General features: G+C 36.6%; 1 long non-coding RNA gene across 1 annotated transcript in view; it reads left to right on the top strand.

Annotated features, from left to right (window-relative positions):
- The window catches only part of LOC150064192 (uncharacterized), a 33,162-nt gene extending 24,897 nt beyond the window's left edge, over window positions 1–8,265 (top strand). Inside the window, exon 4 of the long non-coding RNA XR_016535132.1 lies at window positions 8,130–8,265. This is a non-coding gene — a long non-coding RNA (uncharacterized LOC150064192). The remainder of the gene's footprint in view (window positions 1–8,129) is intronic.
- Window positions 8,266–14,714: the final 6,449 nt, after the last annotated feature.

Genomic DNA, 14,714 nt, shown 5'->3' with positions numbered 1-14,714 from the left:
AAAGGACTTGTCTAGCATATAGGAGACCTTTGGCTCCCATCTCTAGCATTGTGAACAAAACGTGTAAAAAGTGGCTGAGGGGAATCGCTAGAAATTGAGACTTTTATGAAATTGTAAAATTCAATCTTTGCTGGTGTCAAGACACATTCTTTTAGAATCAGCTTTTATTGCTGTTCATTTTCAGGTACATTGTAAATGTACTAATATGTATCCATGCTGCCATTTGCTGCTCCTGAAAACTGTAATGAATCATTCCAGCCGTATCACTGCTTGTCTTGAAGAAGCATAAAAGAGAAGAGGAAAAGACAGCTTGTTCTCTCTCTCTTTTTTTTTTTGCCAGTCCTGGGCTTGAACTCAGGGCCTGAGCACTGTCTTTGGACTTTCTCAAGGCTAGAACTCTACCACTTGAGTCACAGAGCCACTTGCAGCTTTTTTCTATGCATGTGGTACCGAGGAATTGAACCCGGGTCTTTGTGCATGCTAGGCAAGCACTCTAGGCCAAACTCCCAGCAAGCTTGTTCTCTTTTACCTTTGGTTGAGAAGTCCAAAGATCTATGCTTCCTTTAAAGTATGTGCCTTTTGGTCATATGTGAAATATTAAATGACAAGAGGAAAATTTCACTCTGTCTCTGTCATCTGTGTCTCTGACTCTCTGTTTCTCTGTCTTTACCTCTGTCTCTGTCATCTGTCTGTCTCTTTTTCTCTCTCACCCACTCTTTTTCCTTTAACTCTGTTTCTAGCTCCCTTTAAAGTTATTTTCCCAAATAGCTTTGGAGAGATTGCTCCTTCCAGGTATTTAAAAGCTTTTTTGGCATGTGGTACTTACTGCCAGTGTTAACACTGGCAATTGGTGCAATTTGCAACAGTACATTAAATATAAACCTAATTTTTATATCACTTGCTTAAACTCAATTTGTGATAATCCTTCATTGGTTATGAGAGATTTGTGTTGTGAATTATTGCATGTGTAACTCATACAGTTCTACTATATGGAAGTAGCCAATTATATGTCAAATTTGAAAATATTAGAAACTTCTTACAAATTTTATTTTGTCTTGCTTAGCTTTGAATAAGGCCAAGATGAGTTTCTATGTCCTTGAATTAGGTAATTTCCTGTCTGGGAACAAGACACCACGCAATTAAATGATATTAAGCACTCTTTTTGAATTCCAAATTAACTTCAGAGAGAGCTGAGTAACTTCACAACCCGGATATTCTTAGTGGCCTCGCTGTTGCTTTTGTGGACTGAACATTGTAGTTTATGAGCATTTACAGTTTATCTTAGGTATTTTGGGGTCATAACATTTTCTAAGCCTATCTGGTTTGTCTCTTTCTGTGAATGGGGGCATTTGTTTTGGTTGTAGCTGCAGTGTTGGATTTTGGTCTTGATTAGTGTTGCCTTGGCCTTAGCTTTTGCATGGTTGTTTTGCTTAGAGCACTCACCTTTACCAAGCCTGACTTTTCTCTTTGCTTCCTTAGTTCTCAAGTGATTGTTTTGGCTTCTAGTTTATTTTTATTATTGTTCTTGGTTATGTGCCTTAACCAAAATTAGATTTATTCCTCAATTTAACCTTATGGTGACAGTGTGCCCTAACTTTTCTCAGTTGAGGTTTACATGAGAGAAGTTAGTCTTACCAAAAATGATTGAAATAGTTGTACCTTTTGCAAGTCTCTTGAGATTGGCATGGTGGTATTTTCTTTCTGGATGCATACTTCCTTTGGGAATCTAGACTTAATTCTATATGGCTTAAGGCAGTAAAATGTACTTTGTGTATAACAACATGAGGATCTAGATAACTGATACTTTCTCAGTGCCTATAATGTGCCAGGCACCTTTAGATAGAAGGTCTTATTGGTATGAGGGTCACCTGATAGAGCTTCTATTAAGCTTTTGGTATAGTTTGAATGTTTCTCTAGAGGCCATAATAATTAATTTTTACATCTCTAGGGTGGCACTGGTAAGAGGTAGTGGAACCTTTTCAGAATGGACATTCTGAGGGGTTCTTAAGTCATGAGAAGTGGAAGGCATTTCTCATGGGATACTTGTTAGTTCTACGGCAAAAGCTGTAGTAATTTTCAACAGAGAGTAGTTATGAAAGCTCTAACTAGCCACACCCACCCTTCGCTACTGTTGGAGATGTGATCACTGTGTTTTGCTGAGATAATGCAAAATGTGATTAATACAGTCTTCCCTCTCCTGCTTTTATTTATTTTGAAGGCTAATAAGTTAGGTCCAGTAAGTGGGTTTGTTGATCTTGCAGTGGAATGATATAACAATGCCCTCGAGGCCGTGTGCCACCTGATGATAGGAGGCCATGCATTTTGTTCTCTGCCCTATCCTTAGCACCTGTAGTTTCTGGCCTATGACAGGTACAAGATTTCCCCCCCCCCAAAGTAACATGTAATATAAATGCCTTTTAGTTTTTATGATTTGACTGTTATCATAAAAGTGTTGTTCAGAGTTTTACAATTCCATAAGTCAGGCAATGATTACAATTCTACTTGGACAGCTTATCATCTATACATCTTGATATATCACACTTATTCATTTTTAATATTTAAGGCAGTTTTAGATCCTTTCATTTAGAAATTATTAAACATTATTCTTTTTTAAAATTTTTTATTGTAATTAATAAAAGGGTTACATGATATTTGCCAGATAGAAAGTTAAACATTATTCTTATAATAGATAAACACTAAGGGAATGCCAGGATGAGGGGATTTGTTCTATGTACATGCTAGGTGAGGGGGGCAATGAAAGAAGGGGAGGATGTCCTGGGTTTCTAGGTCTTTGGCTAATGTTACATTAAATGTGACAAGTCAGATTATACTAGGCCATACTGCTCATGCAAAGCTGTCATGAGTCATTGCTTTTATTGGAAAGAAATTGTTCAGTCATATGAAGAGTATGAAACAAAAGTGATCAACTCTTCCAGCAATATCTAAATGAAAAGCTTGGTACCACTTCTAGATGCATTTGAAAACAATTATGCTGAAAGCAAAATCAGAAGTGCTTTCTCTCCATTATATGTAAGAACCATGTGACTTCGGTGACAGCAATTCCAGTTAAGATCTGAAATTATTTAGCAAATGAGACTTGTCTTCAACAAGCAGGGGAAAAGGGGAAATCCAACCATTTTAGATACTATGAATCTTATCCTAAATACTATGATGGCATTTTCCTGATGACATTTGTTAAAAATCCAGAATTTAATATTATAATATATCTCTTAAAAATTAATCTTACCCTGTTGAAATCAGTATGCCTACCACATAACATTATATACAATGATATTAGTGGTGTTATAAACAAGTGCACCAGGAAAGAATGTAATTTATTTTGTGAATCATGGGACTTGAATTTGGCCTGGGTGCTGTCCCTGGGCTCTTCAGCTCAAGGCTACCGCCCTACCTTTGAGTCAAGACCCACTTCTCATTTTCCAGAGGTTAATTGGAGATAAGAATCTCAGGTCCTTCTGTGCTGGGGCTGGCTTTGAACACTGATCCTCAGATCTCAGCCTCCTGAGTAGCTAGGCTTACAGGTGTGAGCCACCGCACCCAGCCAAGAATATAAAGTTTTTAAAAAATGAAATGATGAAAAGGAAAATGGGTGAAAGGTTGATGGGGTGAGTAGAGGAAGTACGTGAGAACACAGGATACAAAAGATAATGACATTGTAAACCCTTGGGAAAAAATAGAGACACTGGGGGAGATATAGTTCTCTCCATGGTATCGAGCTGAGAGTTCAATGATGTCTTTCTTAGGTCTCAAGAATTCGAAAACCTCAACCTGGCACCTCAACTTGTCATACCTACAATCTTAGCAATCTGGGAAGCTGAGATAGTAAGGATCTTGATGACAGCCCAGCTGAGGCAGGAAAGTTCTAGAGCCATCTTCTCAATGAAGAGATCAATGTGTTGGTGCACCTCTTGTCCTAGCTACGTGAAAGCCTAGCATGGGTGGTTTGTACTTAGACATGCGTTGAGAGACGAAAATAAGACCTTATCTCAAAAAAAAGTCAGGGCTAGACCTACAGATCAGCAGAAAGGGTGACCTTAATAGCAAATAAATAATAAACAAATAAAGTTGGAAACCTCTAGTATTTCTGGGTAACTATATTCAGTATTTCAAGTTTTTCCTCAGGATTTCCCTTGCCTTTTCTTGAGTCTTCCTCACTCAAACCACCACTAGTTCTTATTACCAAAGCTAAACTCCAGGAGGAATTATTCTTGCTTTCACATTTTTCCTTACTGCAGTTCTGTTTCCAAAACCAACGTGGAGACTATTTACTTGTCTCCTTCTTCCTGCCACCTCTGATCCCAAGTCACTATCATTTTCTTTCCTGCCAAAAGGGAGAGCATTGTAATTACCATTCTAATCACCTCTTTTGAACTCTTGCCTGCTATATACCTTTTTTTTCACAGCACACTGATCTTTTAAAGCAGTATGTAAAATAAGCTCCCTTTCTTGTCTTAATTCCTCCAGTGGGTTTCCATAACTCTGAAGTAGAAGGGAAACAAACTCCTGTGGTATTAGAGGAAGTCCAGCGCTCAGTGCTCTGTTGAGGCTCTCAGTAGACTCCAGCCATGCTGCCTACCTTTTGTCCTTTGAGGGCCAAGATTTTTCCTGCCTTACAGCTTTTGTTCTGTTTCTTGGACAGCTCATTTTTCTTCTCATCCCAGTTGTTCACTCATCCCCGCCATGTCACTTCAAATCTTTCTCTCTGAGTGTGTCTTTTCTTTCTATAGTATCTAAAGTTATCATCATTTGCTACATTATTGCTTTATTTCTCTTATCCCACTCACTGTCACCTAAAATATATTTGCATACTGCTCCCTTTCCTACCAGTGATGAGAACTTGGGGATTTTCACCTCTGTACTGTCGTGGCCTACACCAATGGAAGGAACATATAGAAAGCACTACATTAATATTGGCTAGGTTAATAAAATTCTTGTTTGGATGTTGTTGCATTAGTTTTGTGTTGTTAGAATAAATTGTGTTGTTAGAATAATGAAATTATGGAGGAAAGCTAATTTTTAAAAAGATATTTATTTTGCTCAAAGTTTTGGAGGCCAGAAGTCTGAACAGGTATAGGCTTTAGTAAGTGTCCACCTTGGCTGTGTCACCTCATAGTGAACCATAACAGTGGAGGCCTGTGTAGGAAGCAGATATGTCATCTTCAAACAGGAACTTGGGGATCAATTCAGAGGTTAGTGTCACTCTTGTAACGTCTTGATTAGGAGAGCTCAGGAATCCCACAAGAACGACCTTAATCTCTTCTGAAGATAGCTTCACTAGTGATGCAGGCATCTCTCACTAGAAGCCACTTTTAGAAAATCTACCACCTTCCTGTATTTCCACCATAAGACCCATGCTTCTACCACACTTAAACCATATCCAAACTCTAGCAGATGTCCTTCTGTCTTTTGGATGTCATCGGCTCATCGCCATTCTCTCTCTATGGCTCAGAGAAAAGCAGGTGACTTGCTCTCCTCCATATCACTTTCATATTTCTCACTCTTCCCATTGAACACACTTTCCATAAATCCACTTACATAAATAGGCTTCAACTTGGGTGTGTGTGTAGAACCTCTTTAGTTGTCCTGTAAGCCTAGACATGGCCAAGGCACATTAGTGATTATAGCTTGGCTGAAACTGGGTTCTTGGTGAATTAATCATTAAAGTCTGCTCTTACTACTCATTCTTTACCATGAAAGTAAAGTGATTTCCGCGATATGATACATACTTAACTTCTGAGGGGGAAGACTGTTCCTCTTGAAATCAGTTTTCATCAAGGTAGTCTATGTTATAAGGGGCATATTCACAGATCTATAATTGTAGTCCAGTTTTGATTTTAGATTTCTTTTTAGTAGTATTCTCAACACATTTGAGTATATTTGGAGTCAACAGGAAAATCGGGTTATAATGGATTACTACAGACTATTGATTGCCTTTACATGTGTTTTTTCTTTATAATTTTTTTACCAAGTAAATGCTAAATGATGTTATTTTTCTCACTGTAGAAATAGGGGGCATTTAGTAGCTTAAACTGAGGCCTGTTTCTCAACCTTTGTTCCTAGATATGATTGCCAGTGTTACTTGTGTGTGGTAACCTTGATTTTCACTCTGAGTCTGAGGAGGCTCTGAGGTAGGGACTTGAAGCTTTGTCACTGTCACACTCTCTCATAACACATGTACCCCATCCTATAGGTTGATATTCATGGACTCCCAGTAGAGAAGTTGAGTGAACACATTTCTTTCTTTCAACCTCTCGCTTCCCTTCCCTCACCACATTCCTCCCCCCCAGTCCTGGGCCTTAAACACAGAGCAGTAAGCCTGTCCTTGGGCTTTCTCAAGGCTAGAGCTCTACCACTTGAGCCACAGCACCACTCTGGCTTTGTTCTATGTATGTGGTACCAAGGAATCAAATCTGGGTCTTGTGCATGCAGGGCAAGCACTCTGCTACTAGGCCAAACTCCCAGCCCCTCACACCATTCTTGTCTTCAACAAAGAGCTTCCCTTTTCAATTTGGTATGTCCTTCTTCCTTATAACAAGCCTGTTGACCAAAGGGCATTGCAAAGTTAGTTTCAAAGCCACTGAAATAGACCATGGATGCACCAGGTAAGAATCTCAACTATTTCAAGAATTTTTAATGAAAACAACTGTCTAAGATCTGATTATACCCTCTATTTTCAGAAGTAAAATATGGGAAGCTGGCTCAAACTCAGAACCACAAGCATGAGTAAATTTTCACTGAAAGTAAAAGAAAACAGTTGTAGTACAGACAGTATTAGAGTGGGCATCCTTAACATGTTATAGACAGATGTGTAAAGTGCCAGGGAATCTTACCACATGAAACAGAGACTGTTGACTAAGCTAGAGCCTTTCTGACACTTTTTTCCCCCAACTCTCCCTTTTTCTCCCTCCTCCTCACTTCTCTCTTTTTATTACCTTATTGAAAGGGACTTAATATGTCTACAGTAATGTTTTTTTCAGAACCTATTATTTTTTTAAAGTATCCCTTAAGTCACTGTAGGTACATTTGCAATTTTGTTAATGTTATTTTCTCTTCTGTCTGGTATTCTGTTTTATTCTATTCTTATTGCTATAGCAAATGGAAATAAGTAAATGTTTTCTTTAGTACATTGTCTTTTCCTTTCTGAGAATATTGGAGTTATGTGACAGGGATCATTACAAAAGAAAACACAATAATGTTTCTGCCTCTCACTTCAAGGATCTATCGCTTGCTGCCTGCTTAGTATTTCTAACGCAGTATTCAGAAACACACTGATACACTTTACTTGGTTTGTGAATTCATTTGTGCTCTAGAAAGAAAATGCTGTTTTTTAGTTTCCATGTATAGAACTTACTATATAGAAGAACTTTACTAAGGTAAGCGGGTGTGCTTCAAGCCTGGTCATATTCTGTGGTTTTAATACAACTGGGACATCATTTCTTTCACTTGTAAGGTATGTGTTACTAAGTTGGATAGAAGAGTTCCTGAGGCTTTCCATCTGTTTGTTCTTTCAGTCCATGAAGAAATTAGAAATTCTCTTAAAAAATCTTTAAGTGGTTTTGTAAAAGGGGTTTAATTCAACAAATTGGCTTATGGGTACAATGCATCTTAGTCAATGTCACTCCTTACCTGGTTCTATTTTTCACATACGCACAATCAATGTTATGCCTACCTTTGCTTATCCTTCCTTTCTCCATTGAAATTTTTCTTTTGTATGTCTATAATTATGCAGATATAAGGTTATATTTCTTTCTTTTTTTGTGTTGGTGGTGAGACTTGAATTCTGAGCCAGAGTTCTGTTCCTGAACTCTTTAGGTCAAGCCTACCACCCTACCGGCTGAACCACACACCACTTCTGGTTTTCTGGTGGTTAATTGGACATAAGAGTCTCACAGACTTTCATGCTCAGGCTGGCTTTGAACCATGATTCTCAGATCTCAGTTTCCGGAGTAGGTATTGCCACGCTGTGTCAGTGTTTGTCATACAGCTGACTATAATTGCTGATAATCATACTTAGGGCCTTGTGAGGCCATCTTCTGTTGGTATTGCATGTGGAAGAAATAGTTGCAAAATTTTCTACTAAACTTTGTTTTCCGACCTTTTCTTTCCAGGCATAGCCCAATTAAAATATCCTGATGGTGGTGATGATGATGATGATGATGATGATGATGATTTGCATCAATACTGAGGCTTGAACTCTTGAATTCAGAAAATTTCACTGTTGCTTGGCTTTTTCCTCATTGCTATTATACCACTTGAGCCATGCCTCTACTTTCAGGTTGTTTGTCTGTTTAACTAGTTAATCGGAGATAAGGAGTTCCTTGGATTTGTCTGCCTCAGCTGGCTCCAAACTATGATCCTCAGATCCCAGCCTTCCGAGGAACTCGAACTATTAGGTGTGAGTCACCAGTGCCTGGCCTGAGTACTCTTGCTGACTTAACTGCTCATTTCAGACTTTCTCATTTTTTTTTTTATTACCAGAGTTGAATTGATTTTTTTTGTCTTTCTATGTACAGTTTGGTGCTTATAGATACAGAATCTCATTTTATTTTCCAAATGCTCTTACTCTAAGTTATTACAGACCATGTGAACTCTGCCCAACTTCTAGGAAGTTGGCAATCTCACTACATAGGATCAAACACAAACCTATTGAGCCCATTTCTCTCATGTAGGTCACTGACAAAAATAAACAACTTAGTGGGTATGGAAAGTAGGTTACTGTGGTCCCAAAGAGAATACCTTCTTGTTTTACTGTGTTACAGTAATGTTGCTAGGCAGTGATTCTGTTAAGTTAGGTGTTAAAGCTCAGGCTTGTTTTTTTTTTTTTTATGTCCAAACACTCCTTTGCTAAATGTAACATGACAATCACCCTTGGTATTTATTTTAGTTTAGTTTATATATAGGTAAGGCATATCAGGAGAGTAAAGGTAAAAAGCATCCCATTACCTTATGATAATTAATGTTAGTAGGTGTGAAGGATTCTAAAAATACTGAAACATAGAGTTTTAAATACACTACCACATTTTACATGTTTTCTTACTATTTAAAATGACATATGGATATTTCCAATTGAATGGCACATTATGCTATTTAAAACAGCTAGCTGCACGATAATCTTCTACAGTCTGCATATGCTAGAATTTATTGAACCATTGCCCTGTGGATGGACATTAAAGTTATATCTAATTTTCACCACTAAAAATGTTTTACAATATTGTACTGTAATGGTAAATGATTTCCTCATGATTAGACTAGAGTTAGGAGTGTTTGCGAGGAAGACTACAGAGGTAACTTCCATTTTTATTATGTCTTGTCATGTCAAAGTTAATTCTTTCAACATGATTTAACATTAGTAGTTAATGGCTATGAGGACTTGTTTGTTATATTTATTCACTGAAGCTTATTCTTTTCTGTCTACATTCTCTGCACTGTCTCTGGAAGAAATTCTTATTTGTGGCCAAAAGAAGAGCTTTATCTTGTATCATTGTTGTTTCTAATGTACTATGTTATTTCTCTTCTCTTTTTTTACCCTTATGGTTTATCTCATGTTGTTACTGTATCTGACTTTGTTATCCAGTCTATTGTATATATGTTTATTTATTTATTTGAAATAGGAAGGGAAGGGGGAAAACAAGATGATTGGGAGCAGGTGGAGGAGGGAAATGGGGACAAAACCATGAGAAGGGTTATCGAAATGCAGGAAGTAATGCCCCTACTACCCGATGAATGTAACTGTAACCCCTCTCTACATATCCCAACAATAAAATTTTAAAAATTTTAAGAAAGGAAATGAGGAAGCCATGCTTAAGCTATTTGAGGGTGTACATTACTTAGAATTTTGTTCTATTTATATATTTATTACACAAGTTACTTATGAACTCCTAGGTGTTAATACTTTATATTTTGATTATAATCTGATATTGTTTATTATGTCTCCCAAGTGTTCCCATTTATCCATTAATAGGGCTGAAAACTTGTCTTCTGTCCTTCTTTCACATGCATCATGTGTTTTATCTCCTACCCCTTTTTATTCTTTTGCAGGTGTGTGTGTGTGTGTGTGTGTGTGTGTGTGTGTGTGTGTTTTGAGATAGTATACTATCTTTAAAAGGTCCCTAGACATAAGTAGCCATACATATAACACACATACACACACAAATTATGTATATAGTTAACAAGTGACTATTATCTCTGTCATACAGGAAGCTGAAATTTTTATTCGGTAAGGCATTAAATATGTATGATGCAAAAATAGGATATCCAAGGAACACACATTAACAGAATATAACTGCATTTATTTCATTTTTTTCCCCTCCATGGACAAGGAAACATCTTTGAAACAGTCCAGGTTGATCCAGGTGAAATCACTCTTATAAATAAATAATCCTTCTAATTATTAGTCTTGACCTGAATATTACATTTTTGTTCCAGGAAAACTTGAGACAGCATGTGTAAACATTTATCAGACATGAATAAAATGTGGTTGTACACTGGAAAGTTGATTTGTTCAAATGCAGGAATTATAAATCAATGCAAAGAATGTTATTAAGTAACTACCAATAAAAGAATTCTTAGTGTACTGTTATTTCAATATTAATATTCAGGAGCATTTATAGTTTAGTGTGCACAACAAGGAGGAATTTATGACTGCTCTATGTCTTTGTCAAAGTATTCTGTACTTCTTAGATATCACAAATTAGGAACTGCTTGGCTAGAAATGACTAGGGTTATGCTGGGAAGAGGATTTAATTGGGAATGTGTTATTGGAATTTCTGAATCTGAAGCAGTATGATTGTTGAAAGCACATCAAGTATTCAGAAACTAATTTGTGCCAACCATGTAAAACCAGCCTGAGTCCTCAGCTAGATAGGGAAGTATTTGGGTGCCTTGACCCCATTGTTTGCCTTGTCTGAAATTGCCTAACTTTCTGGGTATCTGCAGATATAAAACAGCAGTCATACTTTCCATTATATAGCTCACAGAATGCTGTGAGAAAAGAATAATGTGGGTCTAAGGTTCTTCATTTGTTTTCCATTACTTATAGGCTGAAATCCAAATTCCTTAGCAATCTCATAGTGGCTGGAAGGATGGGTTTTGGAGTCAGACAGATGCTGTAAGCCCAGATTCTGACTCTGCCATTTGCAGCCATGGTCTTGCACAGTTTGCTTGACCTTGTGAAATTTCAGTTTCTTTATAAGATGGAGATAATGAGCATTCTTTCCTCATAAGAGTTGGTGTAAGAGTTAAAATGGTAAATAATGTGCAGGTACAGATGTAACACTTGGTACAATTTTTGCTGCTGTTATATTAGAAGGACAAATGAGGCCTTTGCTATCTGGTTTTTACAACCTCATCTGCCACCATAGTACTTCAACACATTCACCCCCTTCTTAAGTCTGAGTATACTCTATTACAATGGAATGTATCCCACTCATTTCCTGCTTTTTTATCTACTATTAAATTGTATCTCTTTGATATTACAAATGTTATTTGTATGTTGTCATCACTTAATACAGTGGAACTTTAATTGGTTTTCTCAGAAATGTTGAGCAGGATTAAAGTTACATAGTGATAATCAACCATCTATGAGAATTGGCCAGATAAATATAAATCTGGTACAGTTATGATTTCATAAATGGAAATTCTTGTATCTGTAAGATATTATAATGATCAATGGACCAAACTAGTTATATGGAGCTGTTTTGTCTGGTCTTTTGATGATCAAATAGGTCAGGGGAATTTACAACAAAATTTTTCTATTAAAGTGAACAGTTTAGATAAGGAGAATATTAAATCTCTCTTGCTGCAGAAAAATGCTTGGCATTTTCCAATGAGAATCACTTTTCCCTAAAATTATAAGCTCTTAATATGCTTGGGTTACATTGATTAAGTGTAGAATGTGGAAGAACTGATGTACTGAAGAGTTGAAGAAACAAAAGCAGACACCCATGCCACATCCCAGTTATCTGAAATAAAAGCTCTTAAGTATTATGATGATGATGATGATGATGATTTTTGAGAGGGCCAGGTGGCTGGTCTTGGGGCTTGAACTCAGTGCTTTGGTGCTGTCCCTGAGTTTTTCTGCTCAAAAGTCTACCACTTTCTCAGTAACTCTACTTTCAGCCTTTTTGGTAGTTAATTAAAGCTAAGTCTCAGGGGCATTCTTCCCCAAGCCAGTTTTTAACCATGATCCTTAGATCTCAGGCTCCTGATTTACAGGCATGAGCTACTGGCCTGGCTCTTAAGCATTTTTGACCTTATTAAAATCTATATCTTTATTGCTATTTGTACTCCAGCAATTTAAAATCTATTTTAAAACTGATTTTACTATTGCTGATTTTGTTCTGTGCTTTTCTGAGAGGTCTTATTTAATCTCATTAAGATGGTCTATAAGAACAACTCAAATGGCTATATCATATTCTATTTTGAACTTGAATTGAGTACTTTTTATTGTTTACATTGACTAAATTGAGCATAAAATGACCAGATCACTTTACTCCGCTTTTTAAAAAATACACACAGCATAAAAGACAGATTAAACAAAGATAGTATTTTCTCTGGTTAAAGTGTGGGAATTTGAGGTTCTTATCAGACTTTGAGACCTGTAAATGTGAAATCATACTAAATTGGCATTTCCTGTTTTTACTTGTCTCTGAATGTATTTTCTCCCTCTGTGAACCTAAGTATTCTTTTGACAGTCTGTCTTTGGAACGAGATATGGCAAAGGTGAGAGCAGGAAAATAGTTTAAAATTTACTTAAGAATATGTTGTATCTTTTAGATCACGTACAAGAAAAGCGTTAATTGTGTGAGACTTGGCAGATGTCCAATTCTGTTTCAAAGTAAAGCACATCCAATATACCTTCCTAAGCTATGTACTAATTAGCTTTTACTATGTGCAAGTTATTGTGTTATTACCTAATCTTATACAGTTAGACATGAGAAAGATAGTCCATTTCCAAGAGGCAGTATGATTCATCAGGTAATAGACACAGTGTAATGCCTAACTCTTTGACGCTATTCATTTATTTCCCATTGTATTTACTTGTTTGTTTTACTACTGATTCACTTTTGTATTTACTTATTTCTTTTATTAACTCATTTCAGTTAGCCAACATGGCAATATCTGGATTACAGTCAAAGATAATAGTTTCCTTTTTCCCCATCTTGAAAAGGGTTATATGACAACAACTTAATAGTAAGTTGATGGGCTGGGAGTGTTGCCTAGTGGTAAGCACGCTTGCCTAGGATGTACAAAGCCCTGGATTCAATTCCTCTGTACCACATAGGCACAAAAATAAAACACCCTGAAACTGTGCTATGGTTCAAGTGGTAGAGTGCTAGCCTTGAGAATGCCCAAGGACAGTGGTCAGGCCCTGAGTTCAAGCTCCAGGACTAGCAAAAAAAGAAATAAGCTGATATAGAAGAAAATAAGCATAACTCTGGCAAGAAATAATTGTATATGTATGTAGACTATATATATATACACATATGCATATATATGATAATGTAGTAACAGAGTGACTCACTATTTATCTCCACATGACTCAATCACATTCTTGATTTTTCTTATATAAGCAGTAACACTCAGTCTTACCTCTTCCTTAACTTTGCAGTGGGCTTGTTGAGTTCACGTAAGCTCCATTTGAGTAAAAATCAAGTTCTATAGGTATGTACTTTCAGTATGGCTAAAATATCTTCTGTGAAACCTTCAACATCTCTACTTGATCTCCAGTCTCTTGATCTACTTTTTTTTTTGATGATATGACCTAATCTTTCCTACAGAAGCTGTGACACAAAATTGTATTTTCTTTTTCACATGGGTGTATTGCTAAACTGAATTTCAACAGATCAGAATGCAATTTATTTATTTTTGTTCTGTTTACCCTCATCACTGCAAAAGTATCTGGCTGCCTACTCAGTACATAATTCCTGAATGGGTGCATCTACCTATTAACAATGGTGTTTGGTAACCTAATACTCTTTAGACCTTAGACTTTTCCATCTGTGAAACAAAGATTTGGACCAATTAATAGCAAAAAGTTCTCTTGGTACTTATACATTTGGGCTCTATGATTTTATGTATTAAAGTTGGCAAACATATAACTTAAAACATTCATGGGAGCTTGGTTTGGAATGATGTGGAAAAACAGAAACATCTGACTTTGATGTACTGAAATATTATGTTTAATTTGATCTGCTACACTATACTTATATTTCAGAAAATATTACTAAGTTATGAGAAATGATTAGGGACACATATTTTGGGGGGTGTTTGTTACTCCATGTATACTTAGTAGGGTACCTTCTGAGACATGTAGCAATAAATTGATTAAAGTCTTCAGTGAGACACTGACATGAAAATAAATGAGTGAAAATGAATCAAAATAGCAAAACACACACAAAAAACCATATTCACTCTCTTGATGGCTTTCATCTAACAGCCATGTTAGCATTTAACTATTGCCCTAAGTAAAAACTGGTCTTTTTGGTGGAAATTTTAATATTTAAAAGTTATTAACAAGAGTTGCAGTGGAGTCCATACATACAGAGTTGACATTCTATTAGTGTAAGTTGGCCCTTTCATTATAGGACTACAAGACTCCATTCTTTTAAAGATCTGAAGGTCTGGTAGGTAGTACCAAGAGGTTTTCCTTTTTATGAGAGCCATTTAAGGTGCTGAAAGCCTTCCTTTTCTTC

The sequence above is a fragment of the Megascapheus bottae genome, chromosome 4, assembly GCF_031878675.1.
Source record: "Megascapheus bottae isolate mThoBot1 chromosome 4, mThoBot2.hap1, whole genome shotgun sequence".
Taxonomy (NCBI): Eukaryota; Metazoa; Chordata; class Mammalia; order Rodentia; family Geomyidae; genus Megascapheus; species Megascapheus bottae.
Note: the sequence above shows the minus strand (reverse complement) of the source record. Positions and strands in the feature narration are given on the sequence as shown.